Below are 17,927 nucleotides of genomic sequence, written 5' to 3' on the forward strand. Positions count from 1 at the left end.
CCTATTTGACTGGCTTGAAAGTCTGCCATTTTTGAGTGGGGCCCAGAACAAGAGAAGGCTCTGCAACAGGTTTAGGCTGCCATGCAAGCAGCTCTGTCACTTGGGCCATATGATTTGGTTGGTCCAATGGTGCTTAAAGTGTCGGACAGATAGAGATGCCTTTTAGAGTCTTTTGCAGGCCCCTATTGGTGAATTACAGTGCAGAACCTTAGGATTTTGGAGCAAAGCCTTGCCAGTCCCTAAAGATTACTACTCTCCTTTTGAGAAACAGCTTTTGGTTTGTTACTGGGCCAGCAAGTCACCACGCAGACTGAGCTGCCCATCATGAACTGGATGTTATTTGACCCACAGATTCATAAAGTTAGGCTTGCACAGCAGCACTCCATCATTAAAAGAAAGTAGTATATACAAGATCAGGCTTGAGTAAGACCTTAAGGCACAAATAAGTTGCGTGAGGAAGTGGTTCAAATGCTTTGGTCTCCCCTCCTGTCTCATTACATTCTCCATTGCAGTCTGCACCTGTGTCCTCGTTGGGAGTTCTTTAGGATGAGTTGACTGAGGAAGAGGAAACTCGTGCCTGGTTTACAGGTGGTTCCACGTGATACACAGGCAGTGCTCCAAAGTGGAAAGCAGCAGCACTGCTGCCCTTCTCTGGGACCTCCTTGAAGGACAGTGATAGAAAAAATTCTCCCAGTGGGCAGAACTTCAAGTAATGTATCTAATTGTTCACTTTGCTTGCAAGGAGAAATGGCCAGATGTGTGACTGTATACTGATTCAGGAGCTATGGCCAATGGTTTGTCTAGATGGTCAGGGACTTGAAAGGAACGTGAATGGAAAACTGGAGACAGGGAGGTATGCGGAAATGGTATGTGGATTGACCTCTCCAAACAGTCCATAGATTTGAAGATATTTGTGTCTTATGTGAATGCTCACCAAAGGGTGATCTCAGCAGAGAAGGGCTTTAACACTCAAGTGGATAGGATGATGCTTTCTGTGGAAACCAGTCGTTCTCCTTTGCCAGTAGCTCCTGTCATTGCCCAGTTAGCTGATGAACAAAGCAGCCGTGGCGGCAATGATGCAGGGTATGCATGGGCACAGTACCATGGACTTCCACTCACTAAGGGCTACTTGAGGATAGCCACTGCTGAGTGCCCAGTCTTCCACAGCAGAGACCAACACTGAGTCGCTGATATCTTACTATCCCTTGAGGTGATCAGCCAGCAACCTGGTGGCATGTTGATTACATTCATCGGCTTCTATCATAGAAAGGGCAGTGTTTCGTTCTTACTATAATAGACACTTACTCTGAATCTGGATTTGCCTTCTGTGGATGCCATGCTTCTGCCAAAACTACCATCTGTGGACTCACAGAATACCTTATACACCATCATGGTATCTCTCACAGCATTACCTCGAATCAAAGGACTCATTTCACAGGAAACAAAATGCGGCAATGGGCTCATGCTCATGGTATTCACTGGTCCTATCGTGTTCCTATAGCTCTGGTTCTCCTTCATCCTGAAGCAGCTGGCTTGATAGAATGATGGAATGGCCACCTAAACACACAATTACAGTGCCAGCTAGGTGGTAATACTTTGCAGGTTTGGGAAATGTTCTCCAGGAGGCTGTGTATACTCTAAACCAGCATCCAATATACGGTGCTGTTTATCCCATTGCTGAGGTTCACAGGTCCAGGATTCATGGGTCCAGGAATGGAAGTAGCACAGTCAATATTATTCTAAGTGATCCACTCAAAATATTTTTGCTTCTTGTCCCCATGACCCTATGCTCTGTGGGTCTTGAGGTCTTATTGTAAAGGGAGGAATGCTCCCACCTGGAGACATAACAATGATTTCATTGAACTGGAAGTTAAGAATGTCGCCGGCCGCTTTGGGCTTTCATACCTCTGGATAAATAGATAAAGAAGGGAATTACCATATTGGCTAGTGTTATTGATTCTGTGTAACCCAGAAAAACCCAGTGCTTGTCAAGTAAGAAATTTGATTGATATTACATAATGGAGTAAAGAACAACATGTCGGGAATACAGGTTATCTCTTAGGCATCTCAGTACTGCCTACCCTATGATTTAAGTAAATGGAAAACTACAGCAACCCAATTTCAGCATTACTACTAATGGCCCAGACCCTTAAGGAATTAAGGTTTGGGTCACCCCACCAAACAAAGAACCATGACCAGCTGATGTAAAGGGAATATGGAAATGTTATTGAAGAAGGTACTTCTAAATATCAGTTATGACTAGGTGAACAGTTGCAGAAACGAGGACTGTAATTGTGAATATTTCTTTCTTGGTTTATTATACATGTACATGACACTATTTGTATATTATATATACATAAAATATTTTTGTTTTCTTACCTTCCTTATCCCATCACTTAAAAAATACAAGATGTAGAATTCTGCCCAACATGGTGCTATAGACAGAAGCACCACACCGTCCCTCCACAGCAAAGACCTGAAAAATTAAGTAAAATAGAGACAAACATCAGTCTTGGAACCCTAAGCATCAAATGCAGAGATAAAGAACTCAGCCAAGCATCAAATGGAATAAGAAACTGACAGAGAACAGAGAGAGGAGAGATACATGCAGAGGTCCCCTAACGGCTAATGCAGCCCAGGCTTGCCATCTTGGACTCCTGTCAGAAATTGACAGACAGGGAGTACAGGAAATCAGCTTCATGGAGCTCCCAGCAGGAGACGGAATACGCAGTAACCAGCGATATATGCTTTTCCACCCCCCATCCCTCTCCCACCTGCTTGACCTCCCCTGCTTCATAGCTGGCTGCAGTTGCTCAGCTGGCTGGGAACTGCAGGGGCCGTGCAGCTTGGACCTGCCCCACCAGATCAGAGATCAGTGGACAGGGAGTATGGGAGAGCAGCTTCAAGAAACTCCTAGCAGGAGACAGAACACCCAATAACCAGTGATATATGCTTTCCCACCCCCTCATCCTTCTCCTGCCTACTGCTCAGCCACCTCTGCTTCCTGCCAGGTGCAGGCTCTTGGCCAGAGAGCACTGGCTTTGGCCCCTTGATGCTTGGATTTGCCTTGCCCACACTGGCCAGCTTCTGAGGTGCCTTTTGTTTGATACTGATGTTGCTTTTTTGCACTTCTTTTGGTTTCTTCGGTGCCTCTCAACACCTCACCCTCCTTTCTCTCAAACACCTGGCTTCACATGCCATTTTTGATTCTTCTTGAATGGCTGTGAAGCACTGCTTGACTGGGGAACTGCTTCCCTAGCCCATGCCACACTAGTGGGATCCCTGAGGCTTTTTTTTGTTCATTTTGCTTTGTTTTCTTTTTAAATAATTTTTCTTGTGCTTTAAGTGAACGTTTACAAATCAAGTCAGTCTCTCACATATAAGCTTATATACACCTTACTACACACTCCCATTTACTCTCCCCCTAGTGAGTCAGCCCGCTCCCTTCTTCCAGTCTCTCCTTTCGTGACCGTTTTGCCAGTTTCTAATGCTCTCTACCCTCCCATCTCCCCTCCAGACAGGAGATGCCAATACAGTCTCAAGTGTCCACCTGATACAAGTAGCTCACTCTTCATCACCATCTCTCTCCAGCCCATTGTCCAGTCCCTTCCATGTCTGATAAGTAGTCTTCGGGAATGGCTCCTGTCCTGGGCCAACAGAAGGTTTGGGGAGCATGACTGCCGGATTTCTTCCAGTCTCAGTCAGACCATTAAGTCTGGTCTTTTTATGAGAACTTGGGGTCTGCATCCCACTGATCTGCTCCCACAGGAGTTCTCTGTTGTGTTCCCTGTCAGGGCAGTCATCGGTTGTGGCCGGGCACCGTCTAGTTCTTCTGGTCTCGGGATGATGTAAGTCTCTAGTTCATGTGGTCCTTTCTGTCTCAGGCTCGTAGTTATCATGTGACCTTCATTCGCCTTTGATCCAGATGGGTTGAGACCAATTGATGCATTTTAGATGGCCACTTGTCAGCATTTAAGACCCTAGATGCCAAACTTCAAAGTGGGATGCAGAATGTTTTCATAATAGAATTTATTATGCCAATTGACTTAGAAGTCCCCTTAAGCCATAGTCCCCAAACCCCCGCCCTTGCTCCATTGACCTTTGAAGCATTCAGTTTATCCCGGAAAGTTCTTTGCTTTTGGTCCAGTCCAGGTGAGCTGACCTTCCCTGTATTGAGTATTGTCCTTCCCTTCACCTAAAGTAGTTCTTATCTATTAACTAATCAGTAAATAGCCCTCTCCCACCCTCCCTCCCTCCCCCTTCTTGTAACCACAAACAAATGTGTTCTTCTCAGTTTATACGATTTCTCAAGAACTTATAAAAAATTTTTTTTTTTTATAATAGTGGTCTTATACAGTATTTGACCTTTTGCATCTGACTAATTTCACTCAGCATAATGCCTTCCAGATTCCTCCGTGTTATGAAATGTTTCACAGATTCGTCACTGTTCTTTATCGATGTGTAGTATTCCATTGTGTGAATGTACCATAATTTATTTAACCATTCATCAGTTGATGGACACATTGGTTGCTTCCAGCTTTTTACTATAGTAAACAGTACTGCAATAAACATGGGTGTGCATATATCCGCTCGTGTAAAGGCTCTTATTTCTCTGGGGTATATTCCGAGGAGTGGGATTTCTGGGTTGTATGGTAGTTCTAACTTTTTAAGAAAATGCCAGATAGATTTCCAAAGTGGTTGTACCATTTTACATTCCCACCAGCAGTGTATAAGAGGTCCAATCTCTCGGCAACCCCTCCAACATTTAGTATTTTGTGTTTTTTGGATTAATGTCAGCCTTGTTGGAGTGAGATGGAATGTCATCGTAGTTTTAATTTGCATTTCTCTAATGGCTAATGATTGAGAGCATTTTCTTATGTGTCTGTTAGCCGCCTGAATATCTTCTTTAGTGAAGTGCATGTTCATATCCTTTGCCCACTTTTTGATTGGGTTGTTTGTCTTTTTGTGGTTGAGTTTTAACAGAATCATATAGATTTTAGAGATCAGGCGCTGGTCAGAGATGTCATAGCTGAAAATTTTTTCCCAATCTGTAGGTGGTCTTTTTACTCTTTTGGTGAAGTCTTTAGATGAGCATAGGTGTTTGATTTTTCGGAGCTCCCAGTTATCTGGTTTCTCTTTGTCATTTTTAGTAATGTTTTGTATTCTGTTTATGCCTTGTATTAGGGCTCCTAAGGTTGTCCCTTTTTTTTCTTCCATGATCTTTATCGTTTTAGTCTTTATGTTTAGGTCTTTGATCCACTTGGAGTTAGTTTTTGTGCATGGTGTGAGGTATGGGTCCTGTTTCATTCTTTTGCAAATGGTTATCCAGTTATGCCAGCACCATTTGTTAAAAAGACTGCCTTTTCCCCAATTAACTGACACTGGTCCTTTGTCAAATATCAGCTGCTCATACGTGGATGGATTTGTATCTGGGTTCTCAATTCTGTTCCATTGGTCTATGTGCCTGTTGTTGTACCAGTACCAGGCTGTTTTGACTACTGTGGCTGTATAATATGTTCTAAAATCAGGTAGAGTGAGGCCTCCCACTTTCTTCTTCTTTTTCAGTAATGTTTTACTTATCTGGGGTTTCTTTCCCTTCCATATGAAGTTGGTGATTTGTTTCTCCATCACATTAAAAATGTCACTGGAATTTGGATCAGAAGTGCATTGTATGTATAGATGGCTTTTGGTAGAACAGACATTTTTGCTATGCTAAGTCTTCCTATCCATGAGCAAGGTATGTTTTTCCACTTATGTAGGTCCCTTTTAGTTTCTTACACTAGTACTTTGTAGTTTTTTTTGTATAGGTCTTTTACATCTTTGGTAAGATTTATTCCTAAGTATTTTATGTTCTTGGGGGCTACTGTGAATGGTATTGATTTGGTGATTTCCTCTTTGATGTTCTTTTTGGTGATGTAGAGGAATCCAAGTGTTTTTTGTATGTTTATCTTGTAAGCTGAGACTCTGCCGAACTCTTCTATTAGTTTCAGTAGTTTTCTGGAGGATTCCTTAGGATTTTCTGTGTATAAGATCATGTCATCTGCAAATAGAGATAATTTTACTTCTTCCTTGCCAATCTGGATGCCCTTTATTTCTTTGTCTAGCCTAATTGCTGTGGCTAGGACCTCCAGCAGAATGTTGAATAAGAGCGGTGATAAAGGGCATCCTTGTCTGGTGCCCGTTGTCAAGGGAAATGCTTTCAGGCTCTCTCCTTTTAGAATGATGTTGGCTGTTGGCTTTGTATAGATGTCCTTTATTATGTTGAGGAATTTTCCTTCAATTCCTATTTTGGTGAGAGTTTTTATCATGAATGGGTGTTAGACTTTGTCAAATGCCTTTTCTGCATCAATTGATAAGATCATGTGGTTTTTGTCTTTTGTTTTATTTATATGGTGGATTACATGAGTGGTTTTTCTAATATTAAACCATCCTTGCATAAAAAAAAATAAAAAAAAATTTTTTTTGCGTACCTTGTGTAAATCCCACTTGGTCGTGGTGGATTATTTTTTTGATATGTTGTTGAATTCTGTTGGCTAGAATTTTGTTGAGGATTTTTACATCTGTGTTCATGAGGGATATAGGTTTGTAATTTTATTTTTTTGTAGTGTCTTTACCTGGTTTTAGTATCAGGGATATGGTGGCTTCATAGAATGAGTTAGGGAGTATTCCATCTTTTTCTATGCTTTGAAATACCTTCTGTAGTAGTGGTGTTAACTCTTCTTGACAGTTTGGTAAACTCTGCAGTAAAGCCCTCGGGGCCAGGGCTTTTTTTTGTTGGAAGTTTTTTGATTACCGTTTCAATCTCTTTTTTTGTTATGGGTCTATTTAGTTGTTTTACTTCTGATTGTGTTAGTTTAGGTCGGTAGTGTTTTTCTAGGAATTCATCCATTTCTTCTAGGTTTTCAAATTTGTTAGAGTACAATTTTTCATAATAATCTGATATGATTCTTTTAATTTCAGTTGGGTCTGTTGTGATATGGCCCATCTCGTTTCTCATTCGGGTTATTTGTTTCCTTTACTGTATTTCTTTAGTCAGTCTGGCCAATAGTTTTTCAATTTTGTTAATTTTTTCGAAGAACCAGCTTTTGACTTTGTTAATTTTTTCAATTGTTTTTCTGTTCTCTATTTCATTTAGTTCAGCTCTGATTTTTATTATTTGTTTTCTTCTGGTGCCTGATGGATTCTTTTGTCATTCACTTTCTATTTGTTCAAGTTATAGGGACAGTTCTCTGATTTTGGCTCTTTCTTCTTTATGTATGTGTGCATTTATCAATAGAAATTGACCTCTGAGCACTGCTTTTGCTGTGTCCCAGAGGTTTTGATAGGAATTGTTTTCATTCTCATTGCAGTCTATGAATTTCTTTATTCCCTCCTTAATGTCTTCTATAACCCAGTCTTTTTTGAGCAGGGTATTGTTCAGTTTCCAAGTATTTGATTTCTTTTCCCTGGTTTTTCTGTTATTGATTTCCGCTTTTATGGCCTTGTGGTCTGAGAAGATGCTTTGTAATATTTCGATGTTTCGGATTCTGTGAAGGTTTGTTTTATGATCTAATATGTGGTCTATTCTAGAGAATGTTCCGTGTGCCTTGGAAAAAAAAAGTATACTTTGCAGCTGTTGGCTGGAGTGTTCTGTATAAGTCTATGAGGTCAAGTTGGTTGATTATAGCAATTAGGTCTTCTGTGTCTCTATGGAGCTTCTTACTGGAAATCCTGTCCATCTACAAAAGTGGTGTGTTGAAGTCTCCTACTATAATTGTGGAGGTTTATATCTCACTTTTCAGTTCTGTTAAAGTTTGTTTTATGTATCTTGCAGCCCTGTCATTGGGTGCATAAATATTTAATATGGTTATATCTTCCTGGAAATTTGTCCCTTTAATCATTATGTAGTGTCCTTCTTTATCCTTTGTGGTGGATTTAACTTTAAAGTCTATTTTGCCAGAAATTAATCTTGCTACTCCTGCTCTTTTTTGATTGTTGATTGCTTGATATATTTTTTTCCATCATTTGAGTTTTAGTTTGTTTGTGTCTCTCGGTCTAAGGTGTGTCTCTTGTAGGCAGCATATAGACGGATCGTGTTTCTTTACCCAGTCTGAGACTCTCTGTCTCTATTGGTGCATTTAGTCCATTCACATTCAGTGTAAATATAGATAAGAATGTGTCTAGTGCTGTCATTTTGGTGCCTTTTTGTGTGTGTTGTTGACAATTTCCTTTTTCCACTTACTTTTTTGTGCTGAGACATTTTTCTTTGTAACTTGTGCTTTCCTCATTTTCATAGTAGTTGAATTTATGTTTGCTGAGTCGTTATGTTTTTCTTGGTTTTTATTTTGAGTTATGGAATTGTTAGATCTCTTTGTGGTTAACTTAATATTTAACCCCATTTTTCTATGTAAAAACCTAACTTGTCCTATATCGCCTATTTTCCTCTCCATATGGCAGTTCTATGCCTCCTGTATTTAGTCCCTCTTTTTGATTATTGTGATCTTTTACATAATGACTTCAATGATTCTCTGTTTTGAGCATTTGTTTCTTTTAAAAATTAATTTTAATTTTTTCTGTGATTTCCTTATTTGAGTTGATATCAGGATGTTCTGTGTCTTTGTATTGTGTTGTTGTCTGATGTTTTTGATTTTCTGAGCAAACAATTTCCTTTAGTATTTCTTGTAGTTTGGTTTGGTTTTTGCAATTTCTCTAAGCTTGTGTTTATCTGTAAATGTTTTAATTTCACCTTCATATTTGAGAGAGAGTTTTGCTGGATATATGATCCTTGGCTGGCAGTTTTTCTCTTTCAGTCCTCTATGTATGTCATCCCATTGCCTTCTTGACTGCATGGTTTCTGCTGAGTAGTCTGAACTTATTCTTATTGATCCTCCATTGTAGGAGACCTTTCTTTTATCCTTGGCTGCTTTTAAAATTTTCTCTTTATCTTTGGTTTTGGCAAGTTTGATGATAATATGTCTTGGTGATTTTCCTCTTGGATCAGTCTTATATGGGGTTCGATGAGCATCTTGGATAGATATCCTTTTATCTTTCATGATGTCAGGGCAGTTTTCTGCCAACAGATCTTCAACTATTCTGCCTGTATTTTCCGTTATCCCTCCGTGTTCTGGAACTCCAATCACACGCAAGTTATTCTTCTTGATAGCGTCCCACGTGATTCTTAGGGTTTCTTCATTTTTTTAAATTCTTTTATCTGATTTTTCTTCAGCTATTTTGGTGTCAATTGCTTTATCCTCCAACACCCCCACTCTGCATTCCAATTCCTCGATTCTCCTCCTCTGACTTCCTATTGAGTTGTCTAATTCTATAATTTTACTGTTAATCTTTTGGATTTCTGAATGCTGTCTCTCTATGGATTCTTGCAGTTTATTAATTTTTCCACTATGTTCTTGAATAACCTTTTTCATTTCTTCAACTGCTTTATCAGTGTGTTCCTTGGCTTTTTGTGTAGATTGCCTTATATCATTTCTGAGGCCATCCCTGATGTCTTGAAGCATTTTGTAAATTAGTTTTTTATATTCTGCATCTGGCAATTCCAGGATTGTATCTTTATTTGGGAAAGTTTTTGATTCATTAATTTGGGGAGTTGTAGAAACAATCATGGTCTGCTTCTTTATGTGGTTGGATATCTATAAGATATTGTAATGATTTATTTTATATTTGCTCACTGAGTCTTATCTTGTTTTTTTCCTTTCAATATACTTAGATGGGCTACTAGATTGCGCTGTCTTGATTGTTGTAGCCTTTGAATCACTTATGTCCTATTACCAGCTGGTTTAGGCCATTACCAGATATAGAAGCCTAAGAGTCCATTCACTGTTCTTGAGTAGAATCTGATTTTGGGTCATCAAGTGGGTGGTGCCGACTGTCACCTATCCACCTAGAGGAGTAGTGGTGATAGTTGTGTGCACCAGATTCTAGTAGCAGCAGGGGGTCACTCTCTGGGGGGGGCAGGATGCTGACAGGCTTCCCCCAAGTGCCAGTGAGGTAGGTGTGTCTCTATTCCTAAAGCACTTTGGTGGGTGGGCTCTGCAGCTGTACCTTAGGCACCGAATGCATGTACATCTACAGATTGGTAGATGTCACTATCGTCAGAGTCCTATGGCAGGAGGTTAGTTGGTTTGGGTGGAGCTTCAGCCCTCAACTCCCTGTTGTGGGTCAGTGAGGGCTCTGTTGAATAAGCAGAGATATCAGACCTGGGAAACTTGTCTTTCCAGTAATCTGCTAAAACAATTACTGTCAGATCACTATCAGAAGTGCCTTTGCATTATAATAGCCACCTTGTTCCCTGTAGGGATGAAAGCCCAAGCCTGTGGATCTCATATGCTTGGCTGGAGCTGGTTCTGTATTTTTAGTCCAATTTCAGGAAGTCAGGGAAAGATTTTTGGTCCCTGGGTTTTTTGTAACTGCTTCTCTCAGGCCAGGAGAATGGGTTAGGAAAAGAGAAAACAAACAAAGAAAACAAAAAAACCACAGAGCACTTCACTCTCTGGCCCAGGAAATTCCAATATTAATGAAGCCGCCTGGGAAGGGGAGGGGAGGGATCAGATAGATAGGAGAGAGTGCACCCAGGAATATAGACAAAGTTACTTATCTTGCTTGGGATGGCTGTTTTATCTGAGATTCCCGAGGGGTGTGTTGACTGTGTGCGCTGGCTGGGGCGAGATTGCCCCCGAGGGTCAGGCCCATTTCCTGTGCTTGTGCTGTCCCAGAAGCCCTTTGTTAGTTCCACAGCTCCCAGTCCAAAGACCAGCACCAAGGCTCCCCAGCTTGGATGCTGCACTCCTGGCTCCAAAATCAGTCGCTGCCTCCTGGTGACTTCTCCACCTGTCAGCCGCATCACTGCGTTGCCTGCATGCACTGGCTGGGCTTACCCTGGGGTCACTTCATGGAGCTAAGGTTGTGCCCTGTGTTTGCGCCATCTCAGGATGCCATGCTCAGCTCCCCTGCACCCAGTCCAAAGCCCGGCGCCAAGGTTTTCTGACTGGGATGCTGGCTCCAGGCTCAGAAAACAGTCGCTGCTTCCCTGTGGTTGTTCGTTCTCTCGTTAGCCCCGTCAGTGTGCAGCCTACTTGCACTGGCTGAGTCTCTACGGAGGTTACCCTAGGGGGCTTGGGGTTAGGGCTGTGTCGCATGCCTGCCACACCTCAGCAAGTTGCAATCAGCGCCACCACTCTGCACCAGGGAACCGTGGGAACTCATGGCTGTGGAGTGGGTTGTCAGTTCTAGAAATGGTCTCTGGTTCAGGGCACAGCTTTTCACTCACCTGTCACTCAGGTCAACTCTTTAGATCTGTGTTTGATGGTCAGGGCTCATAGATTGTCATGTATGTGATTGATTCACTTGTTTTTCCGAGTCTTTGTTGCAAGAGGGATCCGAGGTAGTGTCTGCTTAGTCAGCCTTCTTGGCCCCGCCCTTTGTTTTGTTTTGTATTCTTTTGTTTGTTTTCTTTTTCTAGCCAGGCTATACTGCACGGGTTGGTTACCACTTCCCCAGTCTTTGAAGCTGCATCAGTGGGATCCCTGGGGGCATTTCTTTTTTTTTTCTTCCTTTTTTGCTTTTTGTCTTTCTTCATTTCTCAGTTTCTCATCTCTCTATACTTACCTTCTTTTCCTGTCTCCTGAATAGCTGGCACTGTGTGACATCACTACCACTTCTAGCCAGGCTGTACTATGCAGCCTGAAAGCAACTTCCCCAGACTTCACAGCCACACCAGTGGGAACCCAGGGGCTTTTCTTTTCTAATTTTTATTTACTTATTTGTTATTGTTATTATTATTTTGCTTTTCCCATTTTCTTCCCCCTTTTTATTTTTCTCCATTTCTCATTTTCTCATCTCTCCACTCCAACAGCTAGCTGCCTTAGTACTTTTTTTGTTTGTTTTTGGCTTCTGTTTCTCTCTTCTCTCTCTCTTCTTTCCCATACCTGAGTTAGGTCCATATATCCTCCCTGTCTACTAGCACCATGCAGTGGTGCTGAAAATCACACCCTTGAGCAGCACAGGCATGGCTTACCAGAACCTGCCTGCACTGATTCCCAACCTGCCCTGTTGGCCCTAGGACATGTCAAAAACAACCCATTCTAGCCGCTCCCCTTCAGCTGGACCTGCCCTGGTGTACCCTAGCTAAGCGATTGGCCTTACCCATTGGACAAGGAAGTGAAAAGTATCATGCCCACAGATGAGCAAAGAACAAACAAGGCACAGTTCTCCTGCTCAGACATAACCAAATAAAACAAAAAAAGCAGGATGAAACAAACAAGTCTACAGTCAATAAATGAAGAAAATAACTATTGAATGTCCCAAAGGCAGCAGACTATTAAAAAAAAAAAAAAAAAAGACAGGATTGTTCCAGTAGGCATCCAAAATAAAACACTAGATGACTTTCAAGTAGAAGAAAAGCCACTAGAACTACCTGATAGGGAATTAGAATCTCCAATATTCAGACCTATCCAAGAGCTGAAGAAAAATGCAGACAAAAATGAGGAAAAACTAGAAAAATCCATGGAAAAGCAGACAGATTCATAGAAAATACAGGAAAAAAAAAATGGAAGAATTCAGGGAAAAAGTCAGAAACAAAATGTCAAAACAAGTTCATAATTAGAAATCATACAAATACAGCACCTAGAAATCCAAAAGATAAACAACAAGATTACAGACATGGACAGTGTCATAGAAGGGCTGAGGTACAGCTTTGAAAAGATGGAATACAGGGTCAGCGAAGTTGAAGACAAACATTTGGATACAACTTTGAGGAAAACTCAGAAAAAAGAATGAAGAAAAATGAAGAAATCCTGAGAATTATGTGGGATAAAAAAAAGGCAAAAAGTTGTGAGTGATCGTAGTGACAGCACAAGGGAAGAAAACAGAAAGCACAGAGAGAATCATTGAAGAATTGGTGACAGAACATTTCCCTAATATATGAAAGATGAAAAGCTGACCATCCAAGCTCAACCAACCCCATATAAGATAGACTGCAAAAGAAAATCACCAAGGCATATCATAATCACAGCAGCTAAAACCAAGGACAAAGAATCCTGAGAGCAGCTCAAGAAAAACAAAAGGTCACATATAGAGGAGAAACAATAAGGCCACCCTCTGACTATTTGTCAGAAACCATGTAGGCAAGAAGGCAACGGGATGACACATGTAAAACCTTGAAAAAAAAATTACCAACCAAGAATAATATATCCTGCAAAACTCTCTTTGAAATATGACGGTGAATTGAGGACATTTCCAGATAAACAGGAATTAATAGAATATGTAAAAAACAAACCAAACTTACAAGAAGCATTTAAGGGAGTCCTTCAGACTGAGAACAAACAATATTAGACCACAGCCTGAATCTAGGATGCAAGATTGCACCAGAGAGATACCAGCCTAGGAAATGAACTCTCAAGGACTACCAAAAACCATAAGAATTACCACAGGAAACCAAAGAGGTAAATCTGTAAATGACAATGTCAGAATAATAAAAGAGGGAATAAATGGTGTAGGTATACAACTTTCTGATGGAGAGGAAGGCAAGATGATACCAAACAATAACAGATTGGTTCAAACCTAGGAAGATAAGGGTGAATTTCAAGGTAACCACAAAGAAACTTAACAAACCTACTCATCAAAATAAAGAAGAAAAAACATAGAGTCTCAATAAAAACAAAAAGAAATAAAAGCAAAATCCACAAACAAAAGAAATTCAGCACAGGAGAGTAAGAGGAAAAAAGAAAACATCAGCACCACAAAAAAAAAAAGCACTGCAACCTGCCAGCAATAAACTCACACCTATCAATAATTGCACTGAATGTAAATGGTCTAAATGCACCTATAAAGAGACAGAGAGTGACAGAATAAATTAAAAAACAGGATCCATCAATATGCTGTACAAGAGACGCTTTAGAAACAAAGATGTAAACTTATTAAAAATCAAAGAACGGGAAAAAATATATCAAACAAACAACTACCAAAAAAGAGCAGGAGGGACAATACTAATCTGAGATAAAATAGATTATAAAACAAAATCCACCAAAAAAGACAAACAAGAGCGCTATATAATGATTAAAGGGATGATCCACTATGAAGACATAACCACAATATGCAAAACAAACTCTAAGGGCACTGAAAAGAGAAATTGATAGTTTCTAATAGTAGGAGACTTCAACACACCATTCTCAGTAAAGGATAGAACATCTAGAAAGAAACTCAACAAAGACACAGGAGAGTTAAAGGGCAAAATCAGTCAACTTGACCTCATAGACATATACAGAACACTCCACCCAACAGTTGCAAAGTACACATTCTTTTCCAACATACATGGAACTTTCTCCAGAATAGACCATATCTTAGGCCACAGAGCAACTCTCAACAATATCCAAAACACTGAGATAATACAGAGTATCTCCTAGTACCACAACACCATCAAGGTAGAAATTAACAACAGGAAGAGCAAGGAAAAAAAATCAATTACATGGAAACTAAATACAACACCTTGCTTAAAAACAGAACTGGGTAATACAAGAAATCAGAGACAGAATCAAAAAATTTCTAGAATCAAACAAGAATGAAAACAACTCATACCAAAACCTTTGGGACACAGCAAAGGCAGTCCTCAGAGGTCAATTTATAGCAATAGATGCACACATCAAAAAAGAAGAAAAGGACAAAATAAAAACATTAGCCACACAGCTCTAACAAATAGAAAGAGAACAGCAAAAAAAAAAAAAAATAATAATAAATCTCACAGCCACCAGAAGAAAGGAAATAACAAAGATCAGCACAGAAGCAAATGAAATAGAGAATAGAAAAGCAATAGAATCAACAAAATCAAAAACTGATTCTTTGAAAGGATCAATAAAATCGACAAACCATTGGTCAAATTGACAAAAGAAAAAGAGAAGAGGATGCAAATAACCCAAATAAGAAAATAAATAGGGGACATTACAATAAACCGAACTGAAATAAAAAGGATCGTAACATAGTATTATGAAAAAGTATATGCGAACAAATTTTAAAACCTATAGGAAATGACCAAATTCCTAGAAACACACTACCTACCCAAACTAACACAATGTTGAAAATCTGAACAGATCCATAACAAGAGATGGGATTGAAAAGGTAATAAAAAATTCCCAATAAAAAACAGCCTTGTCCCAGATACCTTCACTGGAGAATTCTACCAAACTTAAAGAATGGCTTACCCCAGTACTACTTAAACTCTTTCAGAACATAGAAAAGGAAGTGATACTTCTGAATTCATTCCATGAAGGCAGCATGACTCTGATACCAAAACCAAGCAAAGACACCACAAAAAAAGAAAATTACAGACCAATATTTCTCATGAATATAGATGCAAAAATTCTCAACAAAATTCTAGCCAATAGAATTCAGCATCATATCAAAAAAATAATACATGATAACCAAGTAGGATTCATACCAGGTATGCAAGGATAGTTCACATTAGAAACTCAATCAGTGTAAACCATCACATAAAAGGAAAGAAAAGAATCACATGATCATCCCAATCTACGCAGAAAAGGTATTTAAGAAAGTTCAACACCCATTCCTGATAAAAACTCTCAATGAAATTGGTATACAAGGGAAATCTCAACATAATAAAGGTCATCTGCAAAACTAAAGGCCAACATCATACTTAACGGAGAGAGGCTGAAAAAATTCCCCTTGAGAACAGGAACAAGACAAGGATGCCCTTGATCAACACTCCTATTTATTATTGTGCTGGAAGTCCTAGCTAGAGCAATAAGGCAAGAAACAGAAATAAAGGGCATCCAAATTGGTAATGAAGAAGTTAAACTGTCCCTCTTTGTGGATGATGTGATACTATACATAAAATACCAAACCAAACCCACTGCTGTCGAGTTGATTCCAACGACTCACAGCAACTCTATAGGACAGAGTAGAACTGAACCATAGAGTTTCCAAGGAGCACCTGTTGGATTCGAACTACAGACCTCTTGGTTAGCAGCCATAGCACTTAACCACTACGCCACCAGGGTTTCTGATACTATACATAGAAAACCCAAAAGATTCTACAACTACTGAAACTAAAAGAAAGATTCAGCAGAATAGCAGGAAACAAGATAAACATACAAAAATCAGTCGGATGCCTATATACCAATAAAGAGAACAATGAAAAGGAAATCAGGAAAACAATATTATTTATAATAGCCCCTAAAAAAATAAAATACTTAGGAATAAATCAAATGAAAGATGTAAAAGGCTTATACAAAGAAGACTCCAAAACACTACTGCAAGAAACCAAAAGAGAGCTACATAAATGGAAAAACATACCATGCTCTTTGATAAATAGACTCAACATTGTGAAAATGACAGTTCTACCCAAAGTGATTTGCAAATACAATGCCATCTCCATCCAAATACCAACAACATTCTTTAAAGAGATGGAAAGACTAATCATTAAATTTATACGGAAAGGGAAGAAGCCCCAGATAAGTAAAGAACTATTGAAGAAGAGGAATAAAGTAGGAGGACACACACTATCTGACCTCAGAACCTACTACACAGCTACATTGTCAAAACAGCCTAGTACTGGTACATGACAGATACATTGACCAATGGAACAGAATTGAGAACCCAGATGTAAATCAATCCACCTGTGGTCACCTGATCTTTGGCAAGAGCCCAAAGTCCATCAAAGGGAAAAGACGGTCTTTTTAATAAATGCTGCTGGCAAAACTGGGTGTCCATCTGCAAAAAATGAAACTGGGCCCATACCTCACACCATGTACAAAAACTAATTCAAAATGGACCAAAGACCTAAAAATAAAGCCAAAAACTATAAAGTTCATAGAAGACAAAATAGGATTAACGCTAGAGGCCCTAATACATGATATTAACAGAATACAAGCCATAACCAATAACACACAAATTCTAGAAGATAAGCTAGATAAGTGGGATCTTCTAAAAATTAAACACTTACGCTCATGAAAAGACTTTACCAAAAGAGTTAAAAGAGAACTTACAGATTGGGGGGGAAAAAAAATTGGTTACTACATATCAGACTACTACATATTGACTAGTCAATCTCTTTAAATATAACAGATTTTTCTGATTTTCAATCTCTTTTTTGTTAGTGTAAAGTTATATTTTTTAAACTGTACATTTCATCTAAATTTTCAAATCTATTGATATATAATTGTACAAAACATTATTTTACCACCTTTTAGATATCTGCAGAATTTATACTGATGTTTCCATTGGATTTCTAGTGTGAATATTGTATGCTTTCTCTATTTCTTTTTTACTCTTTGTGAGAAAATTATCATTTATTTAAGTTCTCATACAACTAACTTTTAAAATTTTTCTTTAGTGTGCATTCATTATCTAGTTTAATTCTAATGTTATTTTTTTTCCCTTCTAGTTCCTTTAGGTTTGATCTGCTGCTTTTTATCTAGATTCTTTAGGTAGAAGCTAGTATCACTGAATTTCAGTGTCTCCTTGTCTATATATTTGAGGCTATATATTTTGCTTCTAGCATTGTTTTGGTAGTATTAAGCAAATGTTACTACAATAAATTATTTTTCAGTTAATACATTTTTAGTGTCTCTTTTTACTTTTTCTTTGAATGATTAATAATTTATAAAAATATTGTCTAGTTCCATTTAGCATATAGAAGGACATGAAAGACTTTTTTTCCTACAGTAACAACAAAAAAAAACCTACACAAAACAAAAAACCCTATCATAATAGGCTATCTAGGGAAACCCTAATGAACTGAATTCTAAAGAGAAATGGGCCTTTTATGGGTGAACTGAGTACTGTGGCACTTGGTCTAAGCACAAGTGGACTGTGGAGCAGGCCAGCTGTAGGTGGAGAGACCATGGAGAAGCAAGGAGAAAGCAAATGATCCTTAAAAATAATATGGCTTTGCAGAATTGATTGAAATCTGAATGAGTCCC

Source organism: Loxodonta africana, chromosome 13 (genome assembly GCF_030014295.1).
Source record: "Loxodonta africana isolate mLoxAfr1 chromosome 13, mLoxAfr1.hap2, whole genome shotgun sequence".
Lineage (NCBI taxonomy): Eukaryota > Metazoa > Chordata > Mammalia > Proboscidea > Elephantidae > Loxodonta > Loxodonta africana.